This window comes from Vulpes vulpes, chromosome 8 (genome assembly GCF_048418805.1).
Source record: "Vulpes vulpes isolate BD-2025 chromosome 8, VulVul3, whole genome shotgun sequence".
In the NCBI taxonomy this organism is placed as follows: domain Eukaryota; kingdom Metazoa; phylum Chordata; class Mammalia; order Carnivora; family Canidae; genus Vulpes; species Vulpes vulpes.
Window position 1 is genome coordinate 90,325,501 of NC_132787.1, and position 21,613 is coordinate 90,347,113.

At 41.4% G+C, this 21,613-nt stretch overlaps 1 pseudogene; it reads right to left on the reverse strand.

The window, feature by feature from the left end:
- Window positions 1–2,308: 2,308 nt before the first annotated feature.
- Window positions 2,309–20,574, reverse strand: LOC140593725 (zinc finger protein 512-like; annotated as a pseudogene).
- Between the last annotated feature and the right edge of the window lie 1,039 nt (window positions 20,575–21,613).

Below are 21,613 nucleotides of genomic sequence, written 5' to 3' on the forward strand. Positions count from 1 at the left end.
AGGGGGAAAAGAAGCATAGAAGTACACTCATTTTCTTAAACTTCTAGCTTGGATGTGACACCCTCACTTCCATTCACATTCTACTGGAGAGAAGTGAGTTGGCTACCCCTTCAATACAGGGGTAGGGGGTTGGAGAGCTGGGAAACATAATCTAACCATTTGTCCTGTAATCCTATAACTCTGCAAGGTGAGAGCAGATTATGGTGGACAGCTAGTAGTCTCTGCTATGTGGTATCAACCGTACTACAGTATCATTCTTTGTTTATGTCTCCTGGTATACCTGGGCAGGAGGATTTCCCTCTGTATATACCCAGGAGTAAAACTGCTGCATCTTAAGGCATATTTTCAGCTTGACTAGATACTAACAAATCGTTTCCTAAGTGATTGTACCAATTTACATTCCAAACCGTGCATGAGAGTTCACATTCTCTACAACCTGGCTATATTCGATATTGTCAAATTTGTATTCTAATGAACTTTGTTTAAAAACTTAAAAACTCAGTAGAATGCTTACAATACTCTCTACTGAGACTTGCTGAGACCTGGCCACAGGAAGGAAAAAAATTTTTTTTTACAAATTTTCTTTCTTTATTTAAGAGAAGAAGAGAGAGAGATAGAGAGCATGAGCAGGAGGAAGGGCAGAGGTACAAGCAGACTCCCTGCCGTGTGAAGAGCCCGACGTGGGGCTTGATCCTAGGACCCCAAGATCATGACCTACACCTAAGTCAGGTGCTTAACCAACTGAGCCACCGAGGCACCCCAGGAAGGAAAATTTTCTTAAAGTGCCTACAATGGCCCTAGATGAGACTGGACAAGTTTCCTATACTAATTCACTTTAACCTCAAACAAGTTACTCGTTTCAGCCAACACATTTCAGGAACTAAAAAAACGGAGTCGGGCAGCTGGTTGGAGTCAATGAACAACTGGAAACATCATTCTAACCGACAGTCATTTATTTCTTTTGTCATTGCCCAACATTCCCCAAGTCTTACTCACCAGAAATTAATATAGCTTCTTCATTTCTCCTCCCTGACAATCCTCACCTACTGAAAGGGTTTTAATGGTGCAACTGCCAATGAAAATGAAGACTGCACATACCACGTCCTTGACCTGTTTCAAAACTATCTTCTCTGGCAGTATCCAAATCTGGTTTCAGTGCTCCCTTGTTTGAAAGTGGTCTTCACAAAAGCCCACATTTTAAAGCTATGTGAAGCAGCACAGAATACAGAGTTAAAGAGCAGTAACAGCCTTTCAGAATTTGAAAAGGTAGTATTTATCCATATCACGGTTAAGGGCCCTTGCTTTTTATGTGGCATATGCCACAAAAGTTGGCAAGAATATATAAGACCAATATTTATGGAAGAGGGGAAGAGAATCTAGAAACACAACAGAGCCGTTCTAAACAATGCTCCAGAGAAAGCCAGCCTTGAAGAAGAAAAGTAGCCCACTAGACATTACCAGGTAGGCATGAGGTACAGAAAAGGAATTTTTCTTTCCAACACCAGAGAAATACCTACATCTGGTGTCAAGTCTCAAGATAAAAATAGGATAAACGCCACATACAAAAGAGGACAGAGGACGATATTCTCAGAAAACTCCAAAAGACAGGAGTCGGCTAAGGGGAGGAATAAAGACTTAGCATGGTGTAGACTAACAAGTGAGGTCAAGCCCAGGGGAGACGGAATGTGCCCCTTGGCTGCCAGTCTATGGCATTACTAGGAACACTAGGATTCCGTGTCAAAACATCAAGTGCAATGCGGAAATTCTTCATCCTTAAAACTGGGGGTTGGGGATTGGGGTTGGGGGACAAGTGCCCAGAGGACACTGATCATAGCAACAGATGAGGACTCAAGCCCTAGGAAAGTCAAGGCAGTATTTATTGCTTCGTCTACTTCCTGCTTTCCGATCATTTTCATGTTTGGGACATTTTGATGTTTGGGCTGCTTCTCATGCTGGTGGGTCTAGCCAGTCACCGCTACTTAGGACAAACGAAACACTTCCCAGTAAAACCAGCATAGAGAGGTTCTAGCTTTTTCATCCCAAGTCCATTTTCTTACTTTCAATCCTAAAATCACATTGAGAGAGAACAAACGGCCTCCTTAAAATCTGTTACCCAGGGAGACAGGATAAGCTTAGTACATGAGTGACAACAGTTCTAGCTTCTAGGATTGTTATATCACAAATACAAAATGATAAATCAGTATGATTCTTAAAAATTAATTTGGAATTGTTTTATAAGCGAAATGATGGAATGACTAATCAGTGGAGAGTCCGAGAACATTCTATAGCCCGGGAAGGAAAAGGACAACCAAATGGGTTTCTCAGTTTTGTACAGAGCAAGAAGGGCCCACAGCTGGCCTGAAGAGGGAGCTCTTTGGGCAAAATGAGAGAAAAACAAGAGGACTCCAATGAGGAAGAGCAGGAACACCTACCCAAGAGGGGGTGGGGGGGGGGGAGTGGGGTCAAAGTGAATTAATAGGGAGAACAGTGAATTTTACACAGGAGGAAGGAGCTGAGAAAGTCACAGCCTTACACAAACGAGTACATTTCTCCTCGCTCAGCCCCAGTGACTCAGTCCTCCCAGCACAGCTCCCCGTGACAACAGCATCCCATTTGCTCTCCTAGGAGCTTTCACACTGCCTGCCTATTTCCTTCCTCGTTTATGATGAGTCTTTGGGGGCTTTACTTTCTGGAACTGTGCTGGCACTGGCTCCTGCTCCGGTTCCTTAAAGGAGGTCGACACTAGCAATTCCTCGTTATTCCTCCTCTGATCCTTCCCTACTCTAAGACTCAGCTCCGCCTCAGGCAGCTGGATGCCTGGCTGCTGCACCTTCGCAGAGACCTTCTACTCCTGTGCTGCTGTCTCTGCTTTTCTTCTTCCTGCTGCCGCTGCTTTATCTTCATTAGCTTTTCAAAGCTTTTGGTGGTGGTTGGGTTTAAGACGAACCAGTCCTACAGAGGCAAAATGGAAATATCATCCAGTCAATACACAGTAGAGAGCACAAGGAATGGGTGTGGGAAGAAATCTTTCTTTTTTGTAAGATTTACTTATTTATTTGACAGAGAAAGAGAGCACGAGCAGGGGGAGGGGCAGAGGGCAAGAGAGAATCTCCAGCAGATACCCACCCCTCCCACCAAGCATGGAGCTTGATCCTGGATTCCGTGACCCTAAGATCATGACCTGGGGCTCGATCCCACGACCCTAAGATCATGACCTGAGATGACATCAAGAATCCCATACTCAACCGAGTGAGCCACCCAGGCGCCCCGAGTGTGAGAAGATTTTCTAAAAGGCACGGCTAGGGCAGAACACAGTAAGAAGGAAACGGATAGGGAACCAGAGCTTATAATTCTGTACTTTAAATGGGAGAAATTCAATACAGAATAGTGAGTAGTCATAAGCATTTATTGTGTAACACATGATTTGGGGTACTTCATACTTCAGTAAGTGAACTACAAAGTCTGTTCACTTAGTATCATCCTACTTATTTATCTCCTTTGTAAAAATCTCAGGAGCTATAAAGCTTCGGGCCATAGGACATTTTTATTTCATGAAAGTATAGTGGTTAAGGGCATGAATTCTACAGCCAGACGGTCTTAGTGCAAATCTCAGCTGTTTCTGGCTCTGTGACCATGGGGAAATTACTCAACCTCTGAGACTCAGTTTAAAAACTTAACAGTTGAGGAACATGCAATCCAATTATGAAACACTCTTGTGGAAGGAAGGGAGGAAGGAAGGAAGGGAGGAAGGAAGGGAGGAAGGAAGGAAGGGAGGGAGGAAGGGAGGATTTCAATTGAAATCAAGTGATCTGGGATCCCTGGGTGGCGCAGCGGTTCGGCGCCTGCCTTTGGCCCAGGGCGCGATCCTGGAGACCCGGGATCGAATCCCACATCGGGCTCCCGGTGCATGGAGCCTGCTTCTCCCTCTGCCTGTGTCTCTGCGCCTCTCTCTCTCTCTCTATGACTATCATAAAAAAAAAAAAAAAAAAAAAGAAATCAAGTGATCTGATCATTCTTCTAGGTCTAACTACCGATTCATAGGAAATACCCTGAGAGAGGACCACCACCACCACAGCAAAATCCAAAATGTGTATACACATGTGACAAATGACCGTTTCTCCAACGTATAAAAAGGGGGAGTAGGGGAAACTTCTAGACCTGCAATTGAGATATCCTTTCAATATAAAAAATACACATTGTATTGCAAAGACTTAGTATGAAAAAATGTAAAGTATCTCATTAATTTTTATTAACTACATGTTTAAAAGATAATATTTTAGGTATACTAGGTTAAATAAAATATATTATCGACATTAATTTCACCTATTTTTATTTAAAAAATTTTTAGAATGTGTGTACTAAGAAATCTGAAATTATATACATGACTCACATTACATTTCTATTGGATAGCACTCTAGATTAAAATATACAGTATACGGACATTTTTTTTTCTTCCTCCTGAACAAGCCAACTCTGAAAAAAAATTATGAGGCAAACAAGGAAATTTAAATCATTTAAAAATGACTAGGTATATGATGATATTCAAGAACCATTCTTTGCTAATTTTTTAGGTGTAATGATGGTTGTGGTTTTACATTTTTAAAAGTCCTTATGTTTTAGACACACACATCAAAAGAAGCAGTGACAGTTGACATGGTATATAGAATTTGCTTTAAAATAAGCCTTTAAGGGACAAGAAAAGCGGGTGTGATTATAAAGGAAAAGAAGATTGGCCACACACTGATGTCTCTTAGGCTGTTCACTATACTATTCTGTCCGTTTTCATGTATTTGAAAATTTCTGTTGAAAAAAAGTAGCTTCAGAATATGTGAGGCAGAGAGGGAGCAACAGAGTGAAAATGTTTTACCACCACGTATAATTTATAAATATAGGCACAAATCATTGAACTAAGATTGGAGAACAAACTCCAAACCAAGGGAAATTTGTTGGTTCCAACTTTTTAAGAAGAAATTGGAGAAATAGGCTCACTACATAAAGGATGGATTTTGTCAGGAGATTAATTATCTTTTAAATACTTCCTGAAGTATAAAAAGGTACACTATTACTATGAAAATGATATGACTGACTGCCTTCCGGAGGAAATCTCAGATATAGAAAGCGATTCCCAAAACTTAAACCTGTAAAACAACAGAGACCACATTTCATGATACTAACTACAGCCCACAGCGTTAAGAACTATTAAATGTGAGGGCAGAGAACAGTCGAAGGTGTTTGCTCTTTTTCCTAATTAGGCCACAATAGTTTCTGCGGTAAGATATTCCAAGAGAATGCACAGTCTACTCCTTAAGCTTTTGAAATACAGGTATTTAATTACACAGGAAACAATTTCTCTCTTGACCTGTATAACTAAAAACCTGCCCCAAGAGAAACCTCTTGACTTTAAGTACTTAAAGTATTTTTATGCAGAATCGATTTTTTTTTTTTTTTTAAGAGAGGCAGAGACATAGAGGGAGAAGTAGGCTCCCTGTGAGGAGCCTAATGTGGGACTCCATCCCAGGACCCCAGGATCATGACTTGAGTGTAAGCCAGACGCTCAACCACTGAACCACCCAGGCACCCCGGAATTGATTCTTTAATTTTGAAAATTTACAGACCTTAAGAAAAGTGACAAGAATTCAATGAATCCTAGATTTACCATTGCTAACCTCTCTTCCCTTTCTTCTTCTCTTCCTTTTACTGAACCATTTGCAAGTTATTGGTAGACATATTTCATCCCTAAAAACTTTAGCATAGATGTGCCTGAGAACAAGGGCCTTCTGCACAGCTACAACACAATGATCACATTTGGGAACATGAACATTGACTCATCACTGTTATTTAATAGAGCCAGTATTCCAATTTCTCCAGTTTGTCTCACTAATGTCCCTTATACTTGTTTCTTCACAGTATTTGAAACATTAAAAACAGATTGCTCAAAGGCCTTAGAATAGGAGAAAACAGAAGTATAGAGACTGCAATAAAACAAGGATTCTACTGCCATAAACTCAGCCCAGTGCCCAAACTCTTGGTTTAACTGAATTTAAAAGAATCACAAGAGCTCAGGGGTGCTCACACTTACAGTGATTTCAAATGCTTTCACATAAAAATACAACTACACATCTAATTTCACAAAGTATTTTAACTCTGGTAAGCGCTTTCAAATTCCTTTCCTCAAGAGTTCCAGCCCATAAAAACGCACAAAATCCACTTTTGGGGGCACATACGTATGGGTTCCACAGGCTCACAAAAACATGGCGGGGAAAGCAGGGACCTCGCCTCAGCATGGAAGAGTTGATGTGATACTTGACACCACTCTCTGACACAAATTCTTTTTGACACAGAAGACACACTTGTATTTTCCAGCCACAAAGTTTCCCTGTTTTCAAGAGAGAAAGAAAGGGAATTACTCGTAAATTCAGGAACACATACCTGAGCCATGTGGGAGATTGTTAGAGACAGAAGGGCGGGGATTTTACTTCAGCAAAGAAGGGAGAAAATCCAAAACAGCAATACATTAGGAAAACTCAGTTGGGCAGACAATACCACTATAAATCTATCCTACTTATAATTCTATACGTAATACCCCCCCCATTCAACACAAACTGAGGTTCTCCTTCTTTTGCTATAAAACACGTCACACTTTTCTAACTTCCTTGTTTCTTTCACTTCCTGGTTCTCTTGGAACGATTAGACTCCTGAGGTTCACCAGAGGCACCAATGCATATAATTCTTCCCACCATAATCCACTGTTTCAAAGAGTGCCTTGGACATCCAGAATTCGAGAAGTATCATCTGCAACACCTAGGTTAAGGACTCTGAAACCAAGATCATGATGACAAACTCCCAAGCATTCCTGGACAGATGGGGTTTGGACGTCTACACTCCCGTGCTGCCTTGACTCCTCTGAAGCTCTGAGTGCCCATGGGGCTCCTTTTGTATGAAGAGATATTTCTGAATGGGAATTAAAAAGCTACAGCAGTGTGTAGGGCACCTGGGTCAACACAAAAAAGATTCAGTGAGGTGAACAGCCGTCTGCCTGACAGCAGATAGAGCCTACTTCTCATCCGCAGAGGCCAGTATAATTCAGATGGGAGTAGAGGATCTTCAACAATCCAGATAAACACATGTAAGTTGATTCAAGAAAGTTTAAGGCCCGATAACATAGGGAAGCCCCAAGGAAGGAGAGGCTCAGGTGGAAGATGTTAAATCCCTGGTAGAGACTCAAAAATATATTTCTCCAAATTCCTTAATTGATAAGACTTAAGGCTATGTTGGCTTTTCCTGTATCTTGAACATATCCGGGCATCCCCTCCAATAACAGACCAAGCATCTTTAGGACATGAAAAAACTAAGCCAGCCTCTGAAGATAATGGCAAACAGGACAGCTAGCTGTTCATCTAAACTGAATTCTCTTCCATGTCAGTCTATTTTAGAGGTCATGTTAAGATAAATTGTTCAGAAAGTTACAAACCAAGGTACAAGAGCCCAGGTGAGCTTTAAGGCCTGATACACTACTGTAGACAGCTTCACAACCCTGAAAAAGAGAAGGAGAAATCCATGAAAAGTATAGCAAACCGCATCCTTCTCTTAGCAACCTGGCCATTTATTTACACTGACCAGCCCTACATTTGGAGGAAGAAGCCCAATAAATCACATTACAAACCAAACAGGAAAAAAATTCACACACAAGCCACAAAAGCAAAAAAGAAAAACCAAAGAAAGGTTTAAAAACAAATGGTGAACAAGTTGTTGAGAAAAGCTTAAGATATTCTCTTCCCTGCTACTTTTTCTCTGACACTCCGAGCAACAGAAAATTGCAGTTAGATATTTTTTTAAAATCTGCCTTCTTCAGTACAAATGTGTCTCCTATTTCTTGTATATTTGCTTCTTCCCAAAGTTCTGCACATATAGTTGTGGTAGATTAGAAGATGGCTGGAAATTCTCTCCCACTCCTTCCTGCAAGAAGTGGAGGCTACTTACCCTCCCTTTGAATCTGGGTGAACCCTGTAATTCCTCTGACCAATAGAATCCCATGGAAATGATGTTGAACAAATTCTGAAGCTAGGCCTTAAGAGACCTGCGGCTTCCATCGTCGTGTTCCTGGGATACTCTGAAAAGTCAGTTGCCATGTGCCCTGCTGGTAACCCACTACACCCTTATGGAGAGAGGCCATGTGGACAGCCGAGCTCCCAGCTCAACTGGCTGCACAGAAGCCATCTTGGACATCAGGTCCCATCTGAGCTTGCGGCTAAATACAACCCACGAATGATCCCAGTTGATGCCACGTACGACAGGAGAATGTTCTTTGAGCCCTGGCAGAATTACTGATTTATAGAATTCTGAACAAATAAAATAACTGAGGTTTTAAGCCACTGAGGTTCATGTACTTCATCATGACGGAATAAATAACTGAAACAGCAGTTTGATAAACATTTACGGAATAAATAAATGAGAAAGAACCACCTGGTTAGGGCACTGAATGCGATGGTATTTCTTGATATCTGGCTTCCATTTGTGTAGCACTTCCTGGCCGAAGGTAGGCAGCCCAGGGCGAGTATATTTTAACTACAAGACAAGAAAGATTTTATTGGAGGAACCCAACTTCCAACCAAAATACCCCAAAAGTTTCACACCCAACTCTTCAGGTTATGTAATTCTGCAGTTCGACAAGCATCCTTTCATGTGCAAAAAAACTGTAGTAGGTATGATCCTTTAAGTACAAATTTACCCAACACTGGTAAGTATAATTTTCTATAGTTTAATCTTAGAATAGTTGGATTTTTAACAGAGGGCAGGAGACTTTCAGATATGGCACTTCATCTATAGATTGAAAAAGCTACTGACAGAGCATTTATACAGCTAAAACAGTTGTTACAAAAAAAAACCAGGGATACAAATATGTACTACATGTAAATTATTCTTATTATATGTATACTTAAACACAGGGTACATACACACACGCACATATATAATACATTTGATAGAAATATATGTAATTTGGGAAAAGGCTAGAAGGTTATAAATGAACACGTTAACAGTAGTCATCTCTGGGTGGTGGAATTTTGAGTGGTTTTAATGTTTTTTCCCTGCTCCTCTGCATTTCTCCTTTTTCTTCAGAAGTGTCACGTTAATTCTGGGTATTTTTAAATTCAAACACAAACACTGAGATTCAATCTAAAAATGTGAAACATTTTAAAACAAAAATGTGAAAATAAAAGATGTGAGAGAACTCAGGGGATGGAATACACTATCTTTCCTGATACTGCCTGAGACGAGAATTAACTATTCCTCGCACTTTCCTTCGTGTGCTTTGACACAGGTTAGTCTCTTCGCAGAAGTACCGCGCGCTAACCGATTGCGCCACTGGAGCTCCAGGTTAGTCTCTTCTTAAAACAACTCTAGTTTCCAGAAAAGAGACAGCTGGCACTTGGAGAGACGGTTCTCACAAAGCCCACCACAAGTAATAGCTATGTTTCCAGTGAGAAAACAATCCTCCTGCTTGAAAAATTTAAGAATCTGAAACAGATACTGAGATAGAAAAACAGAGCCAAAGCCCATAGAGGTCAGGGGACGTAAGGAAGTCACCTTCAGGAAACGCTGACAAATCTATAAAAGCAATCAGAGCACAGAGCTGGCTTTATTTGTAAGTACCTCCTCTCCTCTGCAGCTAGTGTATATGGGACCATCTAAAATCCTTTTATAGTGGGGCAGCCTGGTGGCTCAGCGGTTTGGCGCCACCTTCAGCCAACAGCGTGATCCTGGAGACCTGGGATCCAGTCCCATGTCAGGCTCCCTGCCTGTGTTCTGGTTCTCTCTTTCTCTCCCTGTGTGTGTCTCTCCTGAGGAAATAAATAAAATCTTTAACTAAATAAAATAAAATCCTTTATAGTGATAGAATATTTACATAAGCTATTATATTCATAAACTATCATATTTATGCAGCTATAAAAAAAGAAATGAGAATAATCTATGAGCACATATGGAGTGATTTCTAGGACAGACTTTTAAGTGAAATAAAGCAAAACACAAAAAAGCATCTATGTAAGAAAGAAAAGAATATAAGTAAATATGCATTATCTGGTTACCCATCCCCAAAAATATAAGAAGGATAAACCAGAAACTACTGAGCATGATTACCTTTGCAGGGAGCAGGGTGGGAATGGGATGGAAATAAAAGGGTATTAGGAATGAGACAGTTGGGAAGAGGGCAGTAGCCCTTCTCTAAGAAGACTTTTGGTACAGGTCTGACTTTTAGAACCACGGTAATGTTTCACATACTCCCAAGATAAATTACTCATTTCAATTAAATGGGATGTAGGGGGAACCCAAAATGTAGTAAGAGTAACACATGAAGCTAATGATAAATGAGAAACCAAATGAAGTGAGGAAGGAACCAATCTAAGTAACTGTAAAATAGTACTTTGACTATATACTGTAAGGCTAAAGATTAAAAGAACTATAACAAATATTGTTCTCTAGGTAGTAAATCTATTTTACAGGGGTATGGGTTAACAATTGTGGAACTAGGTTATACGAGAACTAAGCAAGTAAGTGAATATATTGTATACTATGAGAGGTCTCTCACTGTTGGATCCCTGGGTGGCGCAGCGGTTTAGCGCCTGCCTTTGGCCCAGGGCGCGATCCTGGAGACCCGGGATCGAATCCCGCGTCAGGCTCCCTGCATGGAGCCTGCTTCTCCCTCTGCCTGTGTCTCTGCCTCTCTCTCTCTCTCTCTCTCTCTCTCTCTCTCTCTCTGTGACTATCATGAATAAATAAATAAAAATCTTAAAAAAAAAGACTCAGGCTAGTTGCATACTGTCAATCTCCCCCCAAAATATTCACTAATTACAAGAGGGGAAAGTATAATTTTGCCTTGGAGAAAATTGGGCAACACCCTCATCAAGTGATCAGAGTTATCAGTAAAAAGACACATCAATATCACACACCTCCTGATACGGTGTAACACTCCTTCAGTGGTATTCTTGACAAAAACATATAACCCTCAATCTAATCTCAAGAAAACACTAGACAAATCCATTTGAGGGATAAAGTTTGGCACTTTCAGACCAATTCCCCATTCTCTGGAAAGGCAAAGGGGCTAGAAATGGAGTTAATCAATCGTGCTTATGTGATGAAACCTCCATAAAAATCCCAAAATTATGGGGTTCAAAGAGCTTCTGAGTTGATGAACATATATATGGCCAAGAGGGTGATGCACCCCCAACTCCACAGGGCCAGGAGCTCCTACTGTGCTTGGGACTCTCCCAGACCTCACTCTATATAAATTTCTTCATCTGATTTGTCATCTGTAGGTTTTATTATATTCTTTATAACAAACCAGTAAATGTGTTTCCCTGAGTTCTGTGAGCCATTCTAGCAAATTACCAAAACCAAGGATGGGGTTATAGGAACCCCAATTTATAGCCAATCACTCAGAAGCACAGGTGGCAAACTGAGACTTGCGATTGGCATCTGAAATTGGAGCAGTCCTGTGGGACTGAGCCCTTAACTTGTAGGATCTGCCACCAAGTCCAGATAGATAATGTCGAACGGAATTATTTGTAGGATGCCCAGGTGGTGATAGAAAATTGGTCTGTATGGGACAAACCCACACATCTGATGTCAGAGCTTAAGTGTGTAGTAGCGTGAGAGTAAAGGAAAACACAAGAGCTTCTCCTAGACAATATTGCTTGTGTTTGCATCAAGAAACATTGGCAGGAAAAAAAGAAAAGAAAAGAAACATTGGCAGGACACAGAAATCAGTGAGAATGGTTAACCATGGAGACAAGACAACAAGGATGGGGTGAGAGTGAGATACCTCAATGTTAATCATCATTTTGACTTTAATGACAACAATGTATAATCTATTCAAACAAATTAATATCTTATCTTGTCTTATCTTATCTTATCTTAACTTATTTTATTTTATTTTATTTTATTTTATTGGGGAGTGGCACATGGAAAGGGAGAGAATCTTACGCAGGCTCCATGCCCGGTGCAGACCTGACATGGGGCTCGCTCAATCTCACAACCCTAAGATCATGACCTGAGCCGAAATCAAGAGCTGGACACTTAAGAATGAGCCACCCAGATTCCCCTGAAATTTTCGTTTAAAAAAACAAAATAATTCCCTTAGCCTACACAATGTCGAAACATACAACAGATGATTTTCGTAAGGTAGCTGCTAGATAAGACTATCAAAATTTATCAATGAGCTAACAAATATTTATGTTAAATTCCCTACCACAGACCATGCACAGATGGACTATAATATCACAATGTACTTACCAATGTATAAAATTCACATTTAAACTGAATTTAGATAACCATATACTTTAGCCTGTGGCAGGAAATAGCAATAAGTCTGAAACGAGACAGGATGCTTTGATATTCAATTACTCCTTGGACTGATTTTTAGGCCAAATAAGAGGTATCAACTTCTGAGATTTGACAAATTTTCATATAACTTACGACATTCCCCTCGCATGAGTGAAAGCCCTAGGCCAAATCTAAACTATTCTTGTCCATACCATGGAGAGTAATAGGTCCTTAGCTCTAATCTTAATCCTTACTGTATATCCTCCAAGCTTTCGAATGACTACTCCCATTAAGTCATATACCCCTTGTCTCCTCTTGGCCAAATAATGTTCCTCTGGTCTTTGATCTGTTTTACACCAAAGGTTCCAGGGGCACCTGGGTGGCTCAGCCCTTTGAGCGTCTGCCTTCAGCTCAGGTCAAGAAGATCCCAGAAAAAAAAAAAAAAAAAAAAAAGAAGATCCCAGAGTCCTGGAATTGAGCCCCCCATTGGGCTCCCTGCGCAGTGGAGAGCCTGCTTCTCCCTCTCCCTCTGCTGTTCCCCCTGCTTGTGCTCTCTCACTTTCTGTCAAATATATAAATGATTAAAACAAAAAACAAACGAACAGAAAACCCCAAAGCCTTCCAAGCTGGGTTCTGTACCACTCACAAGTACACTTGGAACCATGGAGGTAATGATAAAAGTATCAAGGAGAAGGCCAAGTAGACAAGGCTTTGGGCTCACTACCTCTAGTTATTTGGAGTGACTCCATTTTCAGTTATTTCACATAATGGTGTTTTAGATAAGCTTTCATTTGGAAAAAAGAGTGCATGGGGAGAGGAGTTCTGTGGCTAGAAAAACAAATGGAAAGCATTAACTAAATATAGACTCCCACACGTGAACTAACAAAGTGGAAACATGCTGGGCAACAACTAAGCAAAAGACTAATCTGGTAATTCTGGTTCCCTCAGGAAGTAGACCAGAAATAACGGGGTTCCTTAAGAAACTTCTGGAACAGACTGTCTCTCTAGGACCCACATGAATCCAAACACTGAAAGTGGATTAAACATATCCCATCTCTAAAAATAAAGAAGCAAAATATCATTTATCATGTACTCAAGTGCATTTACTTTTCCGTATATAAGCACAGTAGTAGACATGGTTCCAAATTAATACAAGTTTCTACTTTACCTTCCGATCATCAGGTACCAAATGCTGAAGCACCTTCCTCTTAGGCCATTCCTTGGCCAGTTCAGCAGAAGCCAGCTCCTGCAGGTGGCACACAGCTATCTTGGCAGAACGCCTCTGAACTCGACCCCCACTCTTTGGCTCCAGGCTCATCTCTTTTAAGCACTCTGACTGTCCTGACTCTGGAAAGAATGAGATCCGCAAGAATGAGACATAGCAAAACACAGGCCTGAGAAGTGGGGTTCCATCAGAGCCAATGATTAAAAGCTATCCCTCCTGCTCTAAGTACCAAAGCTATTTACTAGCTTGCTTTTCATTAGCATAAAGCTCCACCACCTTAATGCATATTTTATTGGTAAAAAAACAAACAAACAAACAAACTCCTTAGGATAAAATCTGTTGCTTCAGTAAGCGAAGTAGTTAAGGGTCAAGACATAGCCATGTGCAAAGACATGAACGTTAATCCATATCTCATAGTACATATAAGAAGTAACTGAAAATGAATCAAATATAAACCATATTACTCTAAAATTTCTAGAAGAAACCGAAGAAGGAAATTTATGTCATGCTGGGTGTGATGGGTTTTTGATGTGTTACCCTGACTAGGCCACAGTCACCAGTTATTCAATCAAACACTAATCTACACGCTGATGTGAAGGTACTTTGTAGATCTAATTTTTAAAGGCCAAAATCAGTTGACTTTAAGTAACAGAGGTGTGACAGAAGAAAAGGCAAGTGAGATTCAGAGCGTGAGAGAGACTCAATACTTCTGCTGACTTGAAGATGAAGGCAACTATGACGCAGGGAATGCAGATGGCCTACTGAAGTTGAGAACAATTCCTCGCCTACAATAAGCAAGGACATGAGGCCCTACAATTGCATGGAACTCAATTCTTAATTTTAATGAGTCTCAAAACAGATTGTGTCCTTGAACCTCCAGAAACAGAATCTCCCCTTGAGCCTCCACAATTCTCCCCTATTGACACTTTGATGCCAGCCTGGTGAGGTTCTACGCAGGGGAACCAGTTGAGCCATGCGATACCGGGACTTCTGGCCTAATAAACTAAGAGAATACAGTTTGTTGTTTAGGCCATTCCTTTTTTTTTTATAGCAGCGAGAGAAAACTGTGTCTTAGGTTGGGTAAAGATATCCTAGATACAACAACAAAAGCATTATCCATAAAAGTAAAAAAAGATAAACTGAACTTTAGGAACCTGAGAACTCTGCTCTTTGTTTTTTTTTTTTTTTTTTAAAGATTTTATTTTATTTATTCATAGAGACAGAGAGAGGCAGAGACACAGGCAGAGGGAGAAGCAGGCACCACACAGAGAGCCTGACGTGGGACTCGATCCCGGGTCTCCAGGATCACGCTCTGGGCCGCAGGCGGTGCTAAACCGCTGCACCACCAGGACTGCCCGAACTCTGCTCTTTGAAAAACACTATCCCAAAATGAAAAGACTAGCTAAGGCTGGGAGAAAATATTTACAAAACATGTATTTTATAAAGGACTTCTATCCAAAATACATAAAAAACTCATAATATTTTCAAAACTTAATAGTAAGACAATGACACTCCAATAATAAAATGAAGGATTTCAATGGCCACCGCACTAAAGAGGACACTTCACTCATGAATGACATTGCCGTAAGCACGTGAAAGGATGGTTAATATCATGAGTCATTAGGGAAATGCAAATTTAAACTGAGGGAAATACCACTGCATACCTAAAAGAACAGATTATTAAAAAAAATGACACTGACAATAGCCAGGCCTAACAAGGACACAGGCAACTGGAATTCTCATTTTGCCAGTGAGAATGCAAAATGGCACAGCCGCTTTGAAAAACAGTTTGGCAGTTTCTTATAAAGCTAAACATACATTTATCATATGACCTAGCAATCCCATTCCTAAGTATTTACCCAAGAGAAATTAAAATTTATGTTCACACAAAAGCCTTTTATGTGACTGTTTATAGCAGCTTTATTCATAATTGCCAAAAGATGGAAACAACCCAAATGTTCTTCAACTGGTGAATGGATAAAGAAACTGTGAAACATCCATACAATGGAATCCTAGACAGAAATAAAAAGAAATAAATTAATGATACATGCAACACATGGATGAATCTCAAATGTACTATGTTAAGTGAAAGAAGCCAGACTCAAAAGGCTATATGTTCTATGACTCCATTTATAGGATATTCTGAGAAAAGCATATCTATAGGGACAGAAAATAGATCGGTGGTCAAATCGTTCTATATCTTGACTGGGGTGGGGACTATACAACTGTATGGATTTGTCAAAACTCTTATAAACTGTACACGAAAAAATGGGACCATTAATTTACCTTGGGGGAAAAAAAAAAAAACAAAACAGGAGCGGGGCAAGCCTAGAAATCAAGAAAAAAAAAGTCAAAACAAAACAATGGGGATGGAAGACGAGCTGGACAGAGAATTCCACAAAATTTCTAGCTAAAGGGGGATGCCTTACGCTTTAAAAATATAATAATGAGTTTACTTCTGCACAGATTATACAGTGAACTTTGATTTCTCTAACCTAATTATGTTCAAAAGGCAGAAATAAGAGAACCAAGGAAAAACACGGAAGAGAAAACAAAAGCATTCAAAGATTAAAAAGGGATACAAATGAGGAACCAAAGATGTATGGGAGGATGTAAGGTAAGTAGTCACCACAAAATAGATCCCCAAACAGGGTCTGGAAAGTAATCAGTACTCAGAGGCCCATGCTCTGACCTCAGGTGATACGCAAGTCCAGCCTTCGATTTCTATGGCTTTCCACAGTGGTGACATTTCAGGGTCATCTCCTCCAGCTCTGCAGCCCCTTTGCCACATTTTCTGACATGGTACAGATATCCCATGATGCTGGTGAAGCTACTAGAACAGCTCTGAATACAGGAGAGAGGCCTGAACTATAATCTTACATCTTTTGACGTGATTTCTCAATTTCTAAACAGCCACAAAGGACTCAACCACCACACAGATCCTCTGATATCGCTAGACCCTCTCCAACATCTCCCATTCGCACAACCCTTCCTTGTCCCTTGTCCCGGCCCTAACAGCTGTCCTGTCTACCACCAAGAGTCATGTTCAATCAGTTGAGTCGGCATTCAGTAAACTAGCACTGTCCGTCTCCTCCATGGCAGAGCGTCCTCTCTGGTCTGTGACTCAACTCCACCCCAGTAGCAAACACCCAGCAATGCCAAAGCTCCTCACAAGGAGACTGCTAGGAGCCTTTTCATCACACTAAAGAAAGATGGTCAAGAAACACCTCCAAACAAAGGGAAAGGAGAGAAAAATAAGTTTGTGGAGAGGAGAAAGAATATAAAGACAATTAATGAATTCAAAACACCTGGAAAAGCAGGAGCCACTCTTATGCCGTAAGGTGACACAGACAAGGTCTACAAGAGAGAAGGAGGAGAAATGGAAGAAAGTGACAGAAAGACGTTGACTCAAGACTCCAGGCCGAAGGAGATGCTGTCCCTGGGCTCTTACCTCACGCATGCACCTGAGCTTTCCCAGTCTCTTTAGAACCGTTCGGAGCCGTTCCCTCTCACTTGGCTCATCTATTTCATCTCCAGCCGCCTTCTAAATGGGCTAGAAAGCAAGAGAAGCAGACAGGAAGATGATTCACAGAAAAGACAGATACAGAAAAAAATTATATCATAGGAGAATCAAGGACTGGACTAGACCCTAGGCCGATGCCCATGAAGCTTAGTTATCTGACTCCTGGCTTTCTCCATCTTCTCCTAGACAGACAAGGAAGCAAATGCAATGCAAATAAGAGTTCAGAGGCTCTATCTTGCAGGAGATGAACCCTTGAGGCTAACCGAAACACACAAATACCCACCACGGATTTCATTTTGTGTAACTCCTCTATCGAAAGGGTGTTTTTAGACCCCTATAAAGCCCCAGAACCTAGGCACCTCCGCTGGGTTATCCACACTCATCTGTGTAAAGACATCCAAACACCAACCACACAGGCTCATACGGTACCGAAGATACTCTTACCAAGCTATTATGATTTGCCATGACGTGATACTTCATCCCTGCCAGTGAACGAAGCTGTTTCCCACAATGATGACAAGTAAACATTTCCTACGAGGAAGAAAGACTGCTCAGTGCCAGGCTGTTCAACGGAGAAACAGAATGTTACAAAATCCTACTCAGAAGCTCTTGTCTGTATCTCCCTCATTTCCCAAACTCAACAGTCAATGAGTCTCAAAATCCCGCAACCTCAGTGTCATGTCCTCAAGGGCAAAGAAGTAAACGGCAACGCATTTTTAAAGTAGCAAGAATTACCATTTACTAAGCGTCAATTATTTGTGGAGTGATGGGATGGGCACTTAGCACATAATAGTTCTTTCTTAACCTCTCTGGGACTACACAACATAACTTTCTCTCTATTGTTTTTTAAGATTTTATTTATGTGCTCATGAGAGAGAGAGGCGGAGACACAGGCAGAGGGAGAAGCAGGCTCCACGCAGGGAGCCCCCCACGTGGGACTCGGGACTCATCCAGGTCTCCAGGATCACGCCCTAGGCAACGCAATGCTAAACTGCTGAGCCACCCAGCCACCCGGGGTGCCCTTTCTCTCTCTTTTTTTAAATGAGAAAACCAAGGCCCACACTTGAAAAGCTAAATGACAGTGAGGGCTGAGTGAAGATTCAAACCCAAGTCTGTCAGACTCAAAAGCTTATGTTTTTTCCTTATAACACAATGCTGCTTTTTCTCCTGTGTAATCAGTATACCTGATGGCGAAAGACGTCTAAGGTATGGGAAAAGATCACAACCATCACAAAATGCCACAAAATCTCTAACCTGTTTGCAAGTCTCCATGTGTTTCTTTAAGCCCTCTATTGTCTTCCTCCTTACCGCCTGGCAGGTAGGACAAGAGACACTGCCTTTATCCACGATTTCTACGTACCATTGTTCCTCCAAACTGCCTACAAAGGAGAAAAAGGAACACCTCATAATCTTCACAATTCTCTAGACAGGAAAAGCACAATCCTGAAGCTTAGTAAAAGTATCATAAAATGGTTACCCCCCCTTCCTGGGGAAAAGAACCTTGCTGCAGATGATTTCTACAGATAATCTGTTTTCAGACAATCAGGAGTTTCTGAAACTCCTACTTCGTTCCCCATGATAAAAACCATCTAAGAACCACTCAAAAGCTCTAAGCACCATGTTTTTTCTAGCTTCATTGAGGTATGACTGACAACGGGCAACATTTTCCCGTTAGCAGCATCTAACAGCAGGGTCCGAGATATATAGCAGCCATAGTGTTGTTTCCTGTGTGCTAGAGACTTTGTGAAGTGTTTTTTATTTTTTTAATTGTTTTTTTTTTTTAATTTACTTATGATAGTCACAGAGAGAGAGAGGCAGAGACACAGGCAGAGGGAGAAGCAGGCTCCATGCACCGGGAGCCGGATGTGGGACTCGATCCAGGGTCTCCAGGATCGCGCCCTGGGCCAAAGGCAGGCGCCAAACCGCTGCGCCACCCAGGGATCACCTTGTGAAGTGTTTTTAATCCCATTTAGTCTCCTCGAAAATTCTGACTGCCTTCATTACCCCTATGGAGAGCAAGGAAACTGAAGCTTGCAGAAGTTAACTAGAGGGCAGCAGGCCAGAAAGCTAATTAAGAGCCAAACTTCAACACGTGTCTGACTGGTTTCCAAACTCATGCCCTTAAGAACTGCCTCCTTAAAGAAACCCTGCTACATCATTCCTTTAATACCACCACCACCGCCGCCGCCACCAAGAGTGTGAGCACTAGGTACCCAATGCGTCCAGCAGAAAACATACCTGCTGCATAAGCTGGTGGTTCCTTCCGAATACGACGAGCCTGGGATTTGGGATTAGGTTGCGTTTTAGGCCGTTGCTTCCTCCCTGACGCAAGACAGAAACTTGGAGCCTAACATATCACCTTGCTACCCCTTCTCTACTACCAAAATCTCTTCCCTCCTCTTCCCAATACCCTGTGCTTCACTCCCTCAAACAACTGACCCTCTTAAATTGTAACAGAAAAAAACAACAGGTAAGGTCAGGACGGAAGCCATTCCTTGCCAAAAAATCAAAAGGCTCACTAGGGTTCCAAGGGTCAAAACCTAAGGGCTTTCTCTCTTTCACCTCTAAGGGATAAAGCCCAGGCACCGAAGGAAAGAGAATGAGCCACACTACTCCCTTACCATAAAGCTTATGCTTCTTCTGAGGAAATTCTCGATAATCTTCATCTTCTTCCTGCCTGGGTTTCCTTTTTCCTTTGGTTGATATTCCACCAGACCCTGAAATACCAGAGGAAAACAAACAAAACCCTCAGTATGGCTCCCAAGTGAACATCTTGGCCTGCCTTCAAAACATCACTCACAAGACCACCACAGAGAAAGCTCACGAGCGAGCACAGGCCTCACAGAGGTACTGTGACATTTTTAGGGAAGTTGGTAAAACTTCACCAACTTACACTTTTCCCTTTCCACTATTCCCTTTCTCCTTTTCCCTTTCCACTATTCTCCATCCCAAGTGATCAGTTGTTCCCTATGAATAATAAGAGCCTGAAGGCAGTGCGCTTTCTTTGGTCTTGAATCGAGGCTCACACTGAAGGAGAAGAATTGTTCCAGAAAAAGGGCTGCTCAGGACCCTTGACACCATGCCCACCAAGACAACTGTACCTAGAATCACCCTAAGCATCGACAGAGGATCAAACTGGAACAGTGGGAAAGAGATTCAAATCACTTTTAGGGGACAGGCTGACACCGGTCTAACCTACAGGACTAAGATCAGCAGAATTTCACTCTAAGATAGAAGGACAGTTCACAAAGCTGAATAGTATGTGGCAGCCTAACACAAATGTGAGAAACACATATGTGATACTTAATACTTTAAGAGCCATTTACAACAGCTCCCTGGGGAGTATATTCTGCCTTTGAAACATGACAGAGATACTGATACCTTCGACACGGGAAGCAGCAGCTGCCTTGACCCTTCTCATCTTCATCCAGTCGGTAGATATTCAGAAGGATGGTGGAAAATCACCCACGGGCTCACATGAAGAGGCAGATGATGAGCCGCTTAAGGAGTCATCGTGAGGGATAGTGTACTGGAAACTATTATCCTTTATGGAGCACTGGGGCCTGCTATTAATACGACATAGATATATATAGATATATATACCACAAAGGAGGATCTAGAGTTAAGTTCCTTTAATTATTTATATCCTCAGAAGACAAGTTGGTTATCTATGCAAAACTAAGAAACTTGATAACAAAAACAGAATTGAGATTGTAATCTAACAACTACAATCGTTGATCAAATGCAGCATGGAAAATTATTATACTTCATTATAATGAGAAAGCAGTCCATTCATGATCATTCTGCAGCCCACATAGGCATTCTGTCCTAGGTTGATCAAAGAAAAGAAAGTAGTCAAAGTAATATGTGTTCTATGTGTTCTATGACCCTTCAGAAGAGCTCCTGGATCTGGAACCAGGTATGTCCAGGCCTCCCTATTTCTCTGACAGAGGGACAGTAACTAAATAGTATCCCTGAGACTACAGGAGGAAAAGAACAGTTTGTAGGGCCCTCGTTTGATCCATCTTCCCTCTCCCTTAGCCTTCTCCCTAAACCTGGTGTCACGGTTGTCCTGTCTCACTTAGGCAACATGATTCTTAGCTCCCATAGTTCAAGGAACAGTGCTACCTTGTCTGAGGTAAGCCAGATCCAAATTTTCAAATCTAAGACCAGTAAGTATGTAGTTAGCAGACATTACTGAGTAACTACAAAGTGTCTTCTAGGTGGTTCAGAATGCACAGAAGAGTAGCAGTTCTCAAAGTGTTGTCCAAGGACCTCGAGACATTCCCTTTTCCAGCTAAAGATCTGTGTGAGGCCTATGTTAGGTTTATGGTTTAGAACGGTCCTCTGAATGCTATATGGAAGATGAAAAGAAAAAAAAAAAAAAAAAAGGGAAGATTGCCCATGGAGGAAGAGTGAATAAAGGAAGAGGGGTTAACAGTACAGGGAAGAGGTAAAAGGACTTGAACAAGGGTTTGGTAGTATAGATAAGTTGGCAGATTCAAGATAACACGTTAGAGGTAAACCAGGTAAGAATCACATAGAGG